This window comes from Myotis yumanensis, unplaced genomic scaffold, assembly GCF_028538775.1.
Source record: "Myotis yumanensis isolate MYYU_CA2020_CCGP unplaced genomic scaffold, mMyoYum1.0.hap1 SCAF_9, whole genome shotgun sequence".
Taxonomy (NCBI): domain Eukaryota; kingdom Metazoa; phylum Chordata; class Mammalia; order Chiroptera; family Vespertilionidae; genus Myotis; species Myotis yumanensis.
Genome location: NW_027223760.1, coordinates 62,443,134 through 62,456,005, shown reverse-complemented (window position 1 = coordinate 62,456,005; position 12,872 = coordinate 62,443,134). Strand labels below are relative to the sequence as shown.

Genomic DNA, 12,872 nt, shown 5'->3' with positions numbered 1-12,872 from the left:
TGTTAAGAAGATCAGGCCTGGCCAGCCTGGCTCAGTGGTTGAGCCTCAACCTATGAACCAGGAGGTCACGGTTCAATTCCTTGTCAGGGCACATGCCCAGGTTGTGGGTTTGATTCCCAATGTGGGGGCTTGATCCCCAGTGTGAGGGTTTGATCCCCAGTGTGGGGTGTGCAGGAGACAGCCGATCAATGATTCTCTCTCATCACTGATGTTTCTATCTCTATCTCTATCTCTCTCCTCCCTTTCTCTCTCAAATCAATAAAAAAATATTTTTTTTAAAAAGAGTGATATCAGTTGGAAAAATGAGACTAATTTTGCTGCATGTTTAAAGAAAGTGGAAATAACCAGTAAATAGTGGTGTATCTGCTTTGCAGTAGAAGGTTCTTAGTTCATGCTTAATTGAAAAGGCAAGTCACTGTTGAATTTTGAAAATCCTGGTAGAGTTTTTTTAAGTAATTTAATGTAGCATTTTATGGTTCCTTTTGTAGTTTGGAATTTGCGATGGATATCGAGGGATGCATATGCCTTCTGATCCCTTAGATTTAATCAGACTTCTCACTTGCTTGCCTGCATAATGGTTTATGGTACCTTTGATGATTTGCAGCCAACCTAGCACTTTTAATAATTTACTGTAAAAGCATTTAATTTTTAATGGACAAGAATGGGTTAGAGGTAACTTTTACATTGGTAAGTGCTCTCCTGAAGGCTGGGAAAAAGGAACAGTATATTTAAATTCCAAATGTTATTGAAAAGCATGCGTCTTTTATTACCAAAATCAAATGCATAATTGAAGAACATACCTAACCCAAATTTATTCCTGGCGCTTTATTTAACCGGATGATAGCCTTGTGAATATAAGGACATTTTTTCAAATTCTCTTTTTTTTTCTTATCTTCATGCTGTTTTCAATATACTGTTCCACTAGATAAAGCATACCTGCCACAGGGTGAGAATAGACGTCATTTTATTACATCTTGCTAATCAAGGAAAGCTCAACAAAAGAATGGCTTGTAATGTCTGGTACATAAAAGAAATAGCATCTTATATTCATTTTCCTTAAAAGTTTTTCTAAAATCTCCATATAATGTGCATACCTAGGAATGATTTCACTAGTAGTCTTAAACATATAGAGTTTCCATGTGGAAAGAAAAATGGGAAGATGCCAGGATAAATATTTTTTAAGACTTGATGGAGGAGAAAACATTTCTTGCCTTCAGAGGCACATAAAACAAAAAATGTTGCAATTGCAGAATAATCCCTTTTTCAGATATGCCATATGTAAAAATAAGAATGGCCTCACAGGACTGCTTTCTGGGGAATCAACTAAGAGCTTACAGCCCTGGAAACTTATTCTTCTGTCCTAACATTCCACAGCAGATTGTCCCCAAGCTTACCCTGAAATGCACTACAGGAAGAACTCTAATGGTCAAGGGTCCAAGTCTGAGCTCTGTTTCTAAAGCACCTTTGGAATTCAGACATCCTAGCAGTTGCATACAAATGTGAAACTCATTCTATGTTGGCCTTCAAATGGTCTGGAGTCTAAGTCCCACTAGACTCTCAGGAACCTTTGGTACTTAGCCAAGGAGCTTGTGCCCTGTCAAAATAACCCCATCTACAGAGGAAAGGTGGAGGATCTCGTCACCATTTTTACATTTGGTTTCCTGGGATGAACCTGCAGGTGCAAGATTTACCTGGTTAATCAGGACTCTATCTATGGCCCACCATCTTTTGGCTTCCTGGCCGGGGTCAAATATAAAACAGCCCCTTTCTCTATTAGCCAGATTCTCATCTCCACCCCAGCTAATGAACAGAAACTTTTAGATCTAGTCAATTGTCCCCCATATTTGAGGAAGTAGATATTGCTCCTGAGCAGACAAGTTCAAGGGCACCTGAGTTGAATGACCTTCGCCGATCATATACATACATATCTCCTTCTTTCCTCCAGCTCTCTCAAATTCTTTCTCTCACATCACCAACAGTGACTTTTAGAGTCCTTAGAGATCATCTGGCAACCCATTAACTTTCACATGAAGAAACAATAAGCTAAATAATTGCCCAAGATTACACAGAAGCTGAAAACTAGAATTTTCTAAATTGAGTGCTTTCTAAATACAGTGGGGCCTTGACTTATGAGTTTAATTCATTCCGAGACCGAGCTCGTTAAGGAACTCATTAACTCAAATTACTCTATCAACTCAATGCAAAAAATCGGCCCAGAGACAGCTGGTATCTCAAAAAACTCGTTAGTTGGGACACTCGTAAGTCAAGGCCCCACTGTACTGTTAGAAATCTGCTTTCTGAATCAAGTGCTTAGCCCACTACATCATATAGTTAGTCTCACTCTCCCCCTCCTCTGATTCTCTTCCTCTCCATTCTCTCCTCCCCAACTACTCTCATCCCTTTTGCTTTAGGCCTTCCCCATGATACCAGGGGTACCCATGAGTGTCACTTAGCTATAAATAAATAAATAAATAAATAAATAAATAAATAAATAAAGGATGGGGGAGGGGCAGGTAGATAGTGTGTATTCCTGACCCCAATCCAACAACCTTTCTGGTTTAATTCCTTTTTCCTCCTCCTCTTCCAATCAGGTGCGCTGCCCCTTTTTCATGTTCTGACAACACTGCAGAATGAGCTGACTTAACCCTAGCTAATTAGCCAGCCTAGTCTCTATGATAGAAACATAATTAAGTTTCATGGGCATATTAATTCCCCTCTCTTAATGTCCTTACCAGGTTGGGGCTTTGTGAATCATCTTTAAAAGACAATAGGAGAGAGTGCCCTCTGTGGTCTCAGATCTGTCTCTTGCTTCAACCGTGTTTGGATGGAACAGACCCAGGGACGCCCCTTCTTCCAGCCTCTGGCCACACTCCTGCATCTTATCCAGTCACCACCTTCAGAACCACCTCCAGAACCAGCCAACACACCGGGTTTTCTTTCTACCTGAACTACTTATTGCCAAACACCCATGAGCTCCCAAATTCGTCAGAATTATTCCACCGAGATGGAGGCTGCAGTCAACCGCCTGGCCAACCTGCATCTGCAGGCCTCCCACACCTACCTCTCTCGGGGCTTCTATTTCCATGGGGATGATGTGGTTCACGAGGACATGGGCCACCTCTTCCAAGAGTTGGCAGAGAAGAAGTGTGAGGGTGCTGAGTGTCTCTTAAAGTTGCAAAACAAGCTCGGTGGCCTCATTCTCTTCCAGGATGTGCTGAAGCCTCCCCAGGACGAGTGGGCAAAACTCAGGGCACCATGGAAGCCGCCCTGGCCTGGGAGAGGAACCTGAACCAGGCCCTTGTGGAGCTGCAGGCCCTGGGTTCTGCCTGCGCAGACGCTCATCTCTGTGACTTCCTGGAGAACTACTTCCTGGATGAGCAGGTGAAACTCATCAAGAAGATGGGCAACACCTGACTCCCCTCTGCAGGCTGCCGGCCCCCAGGCTGGGCTGGGCGAGTATCTCTTGGAAAGGCTCCCCCAAGCACAACTAGGAGCCTTTGGAGCCCAGAGGCCTTTGAGAGGCCCCTCTGCACCCCCTGGTGTCTGGCTTTTTCCTGAGCCTCTTCCCAAAACTACTAGCCATTGTTTTAACCACCCTGAAGCCCTCTCCCATGCATTGGACCAAATGAAACAATAAAGCTTTTTGCAGGAAAAAAAAAAGACAATAGGAGAAAATAGTTAATATTATCATAATAACTTTGTATTGTAACAGATGGTTACTAGACTTATTATGGTAATCATATCATAAGGACTATATATGGCAAATCACTATGTTGTACACCTGAAACTAACATAATAGTGTATGTCAACTATACTTTAATTTTTAAAAAGAGAGAGAATAGGGACATGTTTAAAACAATGTTGTAAACATAGCCTTCTAGCCTCCATCCTGGCCTGGGTCCTCACATGCCCCTCAAATTTATGCCAACGAATACATGAAGTGACACACCAAAGTGTTAGCATTGGTCACTCCATGGGCATAGAACTGGAATGGGGTAGAGCCAGAGAGGGGTATTATCTTTATTCTAGAACATCTTTTAAAATATTTTATAAAGAGAGGAAGGAAAGAAGGAAGGAAGGGAGGAAGGAAGGAAGGAAGGAAGAAAGAGAGAAAGAAAGAAAGAAAGAAAGAAAGAAAGAAAGAAAGAAAGAAAGAAAGAAAGAAAGAAAGAAAGATTAAGAATAAACCACAACACAAATTGTAAGCCTGAAACCTAGAGTATAACAGAAATAAATGTTTTAAGTAGTATAAATAAAAAGGCTATAAGCATAATATAGTAAAATCTGTAGTCCTTTAAATCAATAATGCTAGGTTTTTAAAAGATCTATAAATTCTATTTTCCCCCATAGCAGTTAAAAAAAGAGAAAATTCTGAGTTATGGACTGATTGTGAGTATAAATTTTTAAAAGTCTCTGTTAGAACTGGGTGCTAGAATTTCTCATCTATACCGCTCATGTCTATACAAAGTGGAAAACAGACTGAACCACAGTCAATCTTGTATTTTTTGTAGACTAAATGATTAACCATTTCACATCAGAGACTATCTCAATCCAATCAACTGGATGGAAATTACTCACTATAATGGAAAAAAGTACTTAACTCAAAAGAGTTCATTCATTAATCATATATCAACACATCAGAAAGATAATCTTTCTTCTTAAGTTCCCAGGCTCTGCTTGCTTATTCATTCCTTCAGCAGATACTTATTGACCTCTTAAAATGAGCCAGGCACTCTGTAGGGTACTAAGAAGAAAAACACACTCCTTTAAATAAAGGAAATTATAGATTAGAAGGGGGAAAATACAATATAAGTAAATTAGCTCATGATCTAAACATTAACATAGGGCTGCCACACACACACACACACACACACACACACACACAAATGTGATGGGGGTAGGAAGCAAAAGGAAACAATTACATATCTATTCTAGCACAAGAGGAGAAATCTCCACAGAGGAAGCTGACACCTGAGCCAGGACTTAAGGAATAGATTGGGGTTCATTGAAAAATTTCCAGTGAAAATCAAAGCCTGAAAATAGAAGAGGCCAAGTTCATGAAGACCTCTCTCTTTGGCCAGCATTCTCCAATGTGTTCATAGACCTTATTTAAGAAAAAAAAAAAAGGACCCTACAATCAAAAGAAAGTTTAGGAAATGCTGAATCCTACAACCTTAAGCAGTTTTCTTTATAGCAGGACTTTTTAGAAACTTTACACCCTCAAAAGTTATGCCAACCAATTACATGAGATGATACACCCAAGTGTTAACATTGGTTACTCCATGGGCTCATGAGTAACCAGAATGGAGTGAAGCCAATGAGCACGAGGGAGTCTATAAAAAAGTGACATTATATGCAGTGACTCCCAGGCCTAAGGAAAGCCCCCTTTTCTTTTTCTCTTTCTTTAATCTTTATTGTTGAGATTATTACAAATGTCCCTCTTTTTCCCCCCTCCTGGTTCCCGCCCCACCCCAGGCCTTCGCCACCCTATTGTCTGTGTCCATAGGTAATGCCTACATGCATATAAGATCTTTGTCTAATCTCTTCCTGCCCCCCTCCCCCCGGGCAGTATCCCCTTCCTTAGGAGAATTGTCAGTCTGTTACATTTCCATGACCCTGATTCTATTCCATTCATCAGTTTATTCTGTTCATCAGATTTTTTATTCATTTGATTTTTAGATTCAATTGTTGATAGATATGTATTTGTTGCCACTTTGTTGTTTATATTTTTTATATTTTTATTTTTCTTCTTCTTCCTCTTCTTAAAGAATACCCTTCAGCATTTCATGTAATACTGGTTTGGTCATGATGAACTCCTTTAGCTTTTTCTTGTATGTGAAGCTCTTTGACCTCTAATTCTAAATAATAGCTTTGCTGGGTAGAGTAATCTTGGTTGTAGGTCCTTGCTATTCATCACTTTGAATATTTCTTGCCACTCCCTTCTGGCCTGCATAGATTCTGTTGAGAAATCAGCTGACAGTTGTATGGGTACTCCCTTGTAGATAACTAACTGCTATTCTCTTGATGCTTTTAAGATTCTCTCTTTGTCTTTAGCCCTTGGCATTTTAATTTTGATGTGTCTTGGTGTGGTCCTCTTTGGGTTCCTCTTGTTTGGGGTCCTCTATGCTTCCTGGACTTATAAGTCTATTTCTTTCACCAGGTAGGAGAAGTTTTCTGTCATTATTTCTTCAAATACGTTTTCAATATCTTGCTTTCTCTCTTCTTCTGGCACCCCCCATAATGCAAATGTTGGTACACTTGAAATTGTCCCAGAGATTCCTTACACTCTTTTCATATTTTTGGATTCTTTTTTATTTTTGCTCTTCTGGTTGGGTGTTTTTTGCTTCCTCATATTTCAAATCATTGATTTGATTCTTGGGATCCTCTAGTCTACTGTTGAATCCCTGTATATTATTCTTTATTTCAGTTAGTGTATGCTTAATTTCTGACCAGTCCTTCTCCTTTTTTCTTTTTTTTTTCCTTTTTTTTTTTTTTTTTGGCATTTTCACTAAGATCCTTGAAAGTCTCACTAAGTCCCTTGGAGGTTTCTAGAAGATTCTTAAGTAACCTTATAACTGTGGTTTTGAACTCTATATCTAGTAGTTTTCTTTCTTCCATTTCTTTCATTTGTGACATGTTTCTTTGTCTCCACATTTTGGCTGCTTCCCTGTGTTTGTGTCTGTGTATTGGGTAGAGCTGCTAAGTCTCCTTGAGTTGATAGAGTGGCCTTCTGTTGTAGGTGTCCTTGTGTAGTGGCTCAGCCTTCTCAATCACCTGAGGTGGACACTCTAGGTCAGTGGTTCTCAACCTTGGCTGCACATTAGAATCTCCTGGGAAACTTTTTAAGACCCTGATTTCTGGACCTCATCCTCCAGAAATTCTGTTTCTTTGTTACTAATGTTGTGGCCCCACCCCATAACAAAGTAACAGAATTTCCAGAGGATGAGGCCCAGAAATCAGGATTTTAAAAAGATTCCCAGGTGATTCTAATGTGCAGCCAAGGTTGAGAACCACTGCTCTAAGTACACCCCTTTGTGGGCTGTGTGCACAGTCTTGTTGTAGTTAGCCTTGATTGCTGCTGGTGTCATTGGGAGGAATTGACCTCCAGGCCAATTGGCTGTGAGGACCAGCTGTGACTACAGTAGGAGAGCTGCTGTACAGGAGATACCCTTATGGAGCAGAACTTGCTTCAGTGGAGCTTTGGTGCTCACTGAATCTGCCCCTTGAGTATGTCACTTATGGATGTGTAAAGTTATAATCTGGTATGGTCTGACACTGACCACTGTGTACACTGGCTCTTGGTTCTCCAAGAGATCTGCAGATTCCTCCTCTTTGTATCGGGCTTGGAAGTGCCCAGGCAAGGCCCAGCTGTGAAGCAAGGCAGGCTGGTGCTGGTGCTGATTCTTGGGCCTTTTCTTGATAGGTTTGGGGCTTCCTGACCCAGCTTCAACTTGTTTTGTGGTTTTAACCTGAGAAAGGACAGGCCATTCATATGCAAAAGCCACTGCACACAACTTGGGTGGGTAGTAAATTGGGTCGGGCAAGGTCTCAGGGAATCACCAGGTGGAGCAAACAGAAATGGCTCCCCTGCAACCAGGGAGGTCCCAGCACTGGAACAAGGACCGCTGCAAGCACCTCCTCTGGAAGAAAGCCGCCCCCGAGTTCCTGCCCCGATGACAGAGAGTCCAGTTTCTCTTCGTATGTGTCTGGATCCCCCAGAGCCTTGCCCTGGCATTGGAGCTCAGAGGTAGCGGGAGCTTGTAAGTTCAGTTTGTGGTGCCGGCCTTTTAAGAGGAGCAGCTGGGTCACCAGCTGCCTCTGTGTCACTGAGCCCCAATCCGCACTGGTTTTTACAGCCCGTAGTTCTTACTGCCTGTAGGGACTTCTTTTCCCAGCTCTGGGATCCTGAGTTGGGGGGCTGGTGTGGGACTGGAACCCCTTGCTCTTCTAGGTGCCCTCCACAGAGGCAATCTCCCTCCCAATTAAAAAAGTGGCCCATGTGGGTGCCAGACCAGCCCATTCAGTGCTCCACACCTCCTACCAGTCTCAGTGTGCTTTCTTCTTTACTTCTCTAGTTGTAGGACTTCCATTCAGCCAGCATTCTAGTGGTTCTGGTTGATGGTTGTTCTGTATTTTAGTTGTAATTTTGATGTGATTGTGAGAGGCAATGAGCACAGGTGTTTGCCTACGCCACCATCTTCGTTCTCTCTGCTACCATACTCTGGAAAGCACCGTTTTCTTTATAGAACTTGAGGGTCTGACTTGTCCGTATTCACACTTAATTTGTGATCTATACTCATGGATTTATTTTCATGTGTATCTTGGACAAAGATAAGAATAGGTGATTGTATGCTCCACCAATGAATGTTCAAATCCCTGTTGGAAAAAGCAGCAGACAAGTTTTAGCGTTTATTATTATTGCTATCAACACTACAATCATTCTCATTCCAAAAGGTTGTCATTGTCTTACGGGATGAATTCTAGCAAGGCCATGCCAACATTTTTTTTATGTCAGTATAACAAGACTGGAAAACCCAGAGTGAGATGACTGAACAATACACACGCCCAGGGTCAGTGATGATGCACTAGGCAACTACCAAACACTCTTCCCCTTTGTATAATAATCAACAAGTAGATTAATAATCAACTCTTCCCTTTAAATGCACTGCATGTATGTGAAAAAATATCTTTTTCTATTTGTGAAAAATATACAATGTATGTATATTTTAGGGTGTACTAAATATTAATCAAAAGGGGGGAAATGCAAATGGTCTAGATAACACAGTAAGAGAAGAATGACTCAGCAGGTCACTATTTCTGTGAACAGGACTTCAGAAACTACAGATAAAGAAAGACTTTAGTCCTGTTATATGACACTGTTTAAAGCATGTGCTACCTGTATAATAGGTTGGGAAGGACTGATTCAATGGATGAAAGGCAATTTAGATCTATGACTTACATTATAATGATGAATCTTATATTAATATTAAAGTTCTATCCATCATACTGGAAATGTCCCTATAGAGCTTTTAGCATTTCCCTTGTGGCTGCCTTCATATGTAATCACTGCTGCCCTGAGAGGCCAGTGCAGAATCTCTGCTTATAACTCTTTCTTCATTATATTTTTTTCCATTTTATTTCTGTGCAAATTGAGTCCATTTTTTAGCTTTAGGGGAAAAAAGTCACCCTTCCTACAGATCACCTGAGTGTGTAACACCCTCCAAAACACTCTCGTTCAGCTGTTCCATATTGTTTCCTATTTCCCTTTATTTGTTGATAGTAAAATTAGCAGCAGTGAGTGGTCTGCTCTGTAGGCTTAGGAAACTTGGTTCGAGCTGTCAGTACCAGCAATAAATGCTGGCCAGCGTATATTTTGTAGCCCGTAAAACGTGGGCTAATATAGCTCAGATTCTTTGGTCGGTGGCCACGGTCCTCAAATGTCACATCTCATCAAAATCACTCCGACTGTTGTGCACAGGCCCGTCCACAGAGAGGGAGGGTGATGCAATTGGATCACGTGCGAGAGGAGTTAGAGTCTCTAGGTGCTGATTTTACTACATATTAAAAACAATGCTGCCCCAGGCCCTCAGGTGTGACCAAAATCTGAGGATCTCCTTGACCCTAATTACAAGATGCTCCGAGTTCAATAACTTTTCAGATTGGGGGTGGAGGTGAGGGAAAGGAATACTAGGCCAAGAATTATTCACTAGGCTTGGTTCTCTCTTCAGAGCAAGAAAGAAAACCGAGAAGATAAACATGCCTCTTCTATCAGACTTTCAATTATGCCCTCCTTCCTCCCAGCCTGCACCCCACTTCCTCTTCCCCTCACCCCATAATTAGTCTAGACCAGTGGTCAGCAAACTCATTAGTCAACAGAGCCAAATATCAACAGTACAAAGATTAAAATTTCTTTTGAGAGCCAAATTTTTTAAACTTAAACTATATAGGTAGGTAGGTACATTGTTATTAACTTAATTAGGGTACTCCTAAGACTTAGGAAGAGCCACACTCAAGGGCCAAAGAGCCGCATGTGGCTCGAGAGCCGCAGTTTGCCTACCATGGGTCTACTAGACTCTTAGAGGGTGGTAAGAGTAAAAGCAGCAGCAGGAGCAGCTACCAGTAACCGACATTTGGGATCAACTTCTGGGCTGATGACTCAGCCAGGCCTGCCCTTCACCCCATGGCTTTAATTTGTTCCAGAAGGTGGGCAACCTACATCGCTCCCTCACACTCCAACTATCCTCCTCACAATTGGCCCCTCAGAAGGCTTCCCCAAGGGGAGCGTGCGTCCTCTGCTTGGGCTCTATCCTGAGGAACAGGGTCAGCATGACCCAGGGCATCCGGAACTTCCTCTGAGAGTGTGGTTAGAGGAGAGGGGTGTGGGACCAAACGGCCCGGCCTCTTACATGGAGAGCACCCACTGCTAGCTATGGAAGGGAGGTATTTCTTGGCAGATTTTTCATTTAAAAAACGTTATGAATTTTTAAATCTTACTCTTTCAAAATGAGCCATAAATGGGTCAAGTGATATAGAATAGTAAAATGGATGTGATATGAATTCTTTATAATTATGGAAATGGCAGCTTCCTTATTGGTTACATGAGTCACGTAATATGTAATTCCCTGCCTTGGGTTATTAATAATGGATACACAGTTATCTAAATTGTTTTAATGAACACTTCTAAAATACTTTCTGTCACTGAAAGCAAATATTTTTATTGTAGACAGATATGCTGGTAGGACTGAACTAGGATGTCCCATTATTACTATTTCTAATTTAGTGTAAATACTGTCAAAAAACTGACAGAGAACAATGAAGCTAATTACCAAAAAATATATGCTTATATTTGGAAGTATTCACAAGAGTCTTATTTTTACTATCTCCAAAATAAACAGTCCTTACTGATCTCCACACAGTTCATTATATAATGGAGGAAATTTTGGAGTATTCCCAAGAGGAGTCTATCCAAGTGTCAGATAGAAAATGGCAAATCTGCCAACTTAATAGAAAAATCAGCTTTCTTGCTCAAAAACCAATGAACCACTCTAGTCCAGGTCACAGAACTCATCTGACCTTAATAAACCCAGTGGGAAGGCATGAGGCAAGTAGGTATCACCACAGCAAAACAAAGGATGTGAAACTTTTTTTTTTACAGGCCCAAGTTAAAAAAGAGTTTAGGACCATTTAGGGACCAAACCACCTGGTCTTGAAATTCTCAGGCTAGCACTTCATATCTGGTGCTGAGAACAACACTGGAAACCGGAGCACCTCCAAATGCCAAAGAGAACACCTGAGCCAGGGCTCTCACCTGCCAGGGGAGAAAGGGAATCTTACAGGCTCTCAAAGTTGGCACTGCTTTTGATGGATTTATAGAGAAATAGCTGGGAATTGTGCCCTCAGCTGCCCCGAGGGAAGGAAGATCTAGAATTTGTTTTGTTTTGTTTTGTTTTTACTGCCAAAGCCCCACATGAGCCACAAAAATATCACACAAGAACACCTGCTTGCAAAAACAAAGACCCAGATGGCATAGATGAAAGCACTGTCTACTGCAATCACCGGTCGAGGATAGAGACCTCTTCAGCATCTTTAGAGAGAAACAGAGAAATGCCCACACCAACACAGAATGGTTAAGTGGTCCTTGGATTGCAACTCGGAACTTAGTTCTTCATCAGCTTGGGAAGTAGTTTTCCCTCTGAACAGGGAAATGGATTCAGGCAGAGGAGAGTCCAGATTCTCCCTTACTCTGTATCTGTGCAGCTGTATTGGACACCTTTTCTATTGTCTTCCCCGAAGCATCACCCACCCCCAACTCTTTCACAGGTTTGCCATTGGACTTTCTGTTGGTGCAATGTGACCCACTCCTGGCCACAGATGACTGGTTCAGAATAGAGCACCTTGTCTAGACTGGGCTCATCAGAATCCTTCCTGGTATTTTGAATCTGAGATAAGGCAGTTTCTTGAAGGGGGGAGGGGCTGAAATTGAAGCTGTAAACTCAGAAGGGACTAACAAATTGGTAAAGAAGTGGAAAAATCAAGACAGCAGGAGGAGGGGACAATGAAACTGATGTACTGAACGAAGACATGAGAATCCAGGAGAATCCCAGTGGTGACCTGAGTCCTAGACTCCAGATGTTCTATAGGTCCCAACCCCACTCATAAGGCATCCCAGTATCCTCATAATGAATTCCCCATTTTGCTTAAACACGTTAGAAATTTCAGTAACATGCAACCGAGGAGTCTGAGTAATATATCAGATAGAGGAGAGCCTGGTTTTCCAGCTGTGCCAATATAAAAGCCTGAGCTACACGACGTTTACAAGAAGAGGAAACTGCTCAAGAAACAGGGAGGTCCAAAGAGGGCCCACAGTGACTTCTCTCCTCTTCCACCTTTCGCCGTGCACTGCTTAGCCCAGGATTCTGGGGCTCCTTCTCCCTGGGTATTTTTGTCCAAGTTAGATCAGGTGAAGATATACATTAAGGGAAGTTTTGAAGTGGTAACTCTAAACAAACAAATCAAACTAAAAAATATGGAAACAGCCCTGGCCAGTGTGGCACCAGAAGGTTGCCAGTTGGATTCCCAGTCAAGGCACATGCCCTAGTTGTGGGCTCAATCTCTGGTGGGGGGTATGCGGGAGGCAGCTGAATGATGTTTCGCTCGCACATCGATGTTTCTCTCTCTCGCTCTCCCTTCCTCATTCTCTAAAAATCAATTATTTATATAAAACATAGGAAGGGTGATTCCATTGCTTTTGGCCTAGAAATTGAGGGGTAGTATACGGACAGAGAGGGCTCTACCAGAGCCCATCAGCCAAAGCCTACCATTATACAACTGCTCTGGGTCATTCCAGCCTGTTTATAATTGGCTACTGTCCC

The 12,872-nt window shown here is 41.9% G+C and overlaps 1 pseudogene; it reads left to right on the top strand.

Annotated features, from left to right (window-relative positions):
* The first annotated feature begins 3,004 nt into the window (after positions 1–3,004).
* LOC139016013 (ferritin light chain 1 pseudogene) lies at positions 3,005–3,414 on the top strand (annotated as a pseudogene).
* The last annotated feature ends 9,458 nt before the right edge of the window (positions 3,415–12,872 follow it).